We start from the raw sequence: 672 nt of genomic DNA, 5'->3' as shown, positions 1-672 counted from the left end.
TCTCTTTAAGCCAAATGGGGAACCAGTCAGTAAAACCCTAGTGGGTCTCTAAACCAGAGTAACAAAACCCTGTCTCTTTAAGCCAACTGGGGAACCAGTCAGTAAAACCCTAGTGGGTCTCTAAACCAGAGTAACAAAACCCTGTCTCTTTCAGCCAAATGATGAACCAGTCTGTAAAACCCTGTCTCTTTCAGCCAAATGATCAACCAGTCTGTAAAACCCTAGTGGGTCTCTAAACCAGAGTATAGTAGATACATTATCTCTCTTCCCTCCCAGTACATATTATTAGGTTGTTGAACCTCTATGGTGTCTCAGTGTTCATTCAACAAACCATCCTCGTGTGGTTTCATGCCGTATTTGCGTCTATTTGGTCAACAAATACAGATCTGCTATTTCAGTGTTTTGTCTACTGAACCATGCTAGGTTAGACAGAAGGCCCACTGTTGTATATAAACAACTAAGGCCACAATCCCAGAATGGAGATTCCTATTGAGACCTAACCACAGAAGAATCTTAGAATGTCTCCAATCTTACACTTACAGAACAATCTGTTAACTGAAGGCAATGCTGGTATGTAGTCTACATAGGGTCGTGGCCATGTGTTGGTTTAGGGTTAAATAGCTACCTGTTCTCAGAAGGGATTCATGTTCAAAACGTATGTACAACATATAC

The sequence above is a fragment of the Oncorhynchus clarkii genome, chromosome 33 (genome assembly GCF_045791955.1).
Source record: "Oncorhynchus clarkii lewisi isolate Uvic-CL-2024 chromosome 33, UVic_Ocla_1.0, whole genome shotgun sequence".
Taxonomy (NCBI): domain Eukaryota; kingdom Metazoa; phylum Chordata; class Actinopteri; order Salmoniformes; family Salmonidae; genus Oncorhynchus; species Oncorhynchus clarkii.
This window is presented reverse-complemented; position numbering follows the sequence as displayed.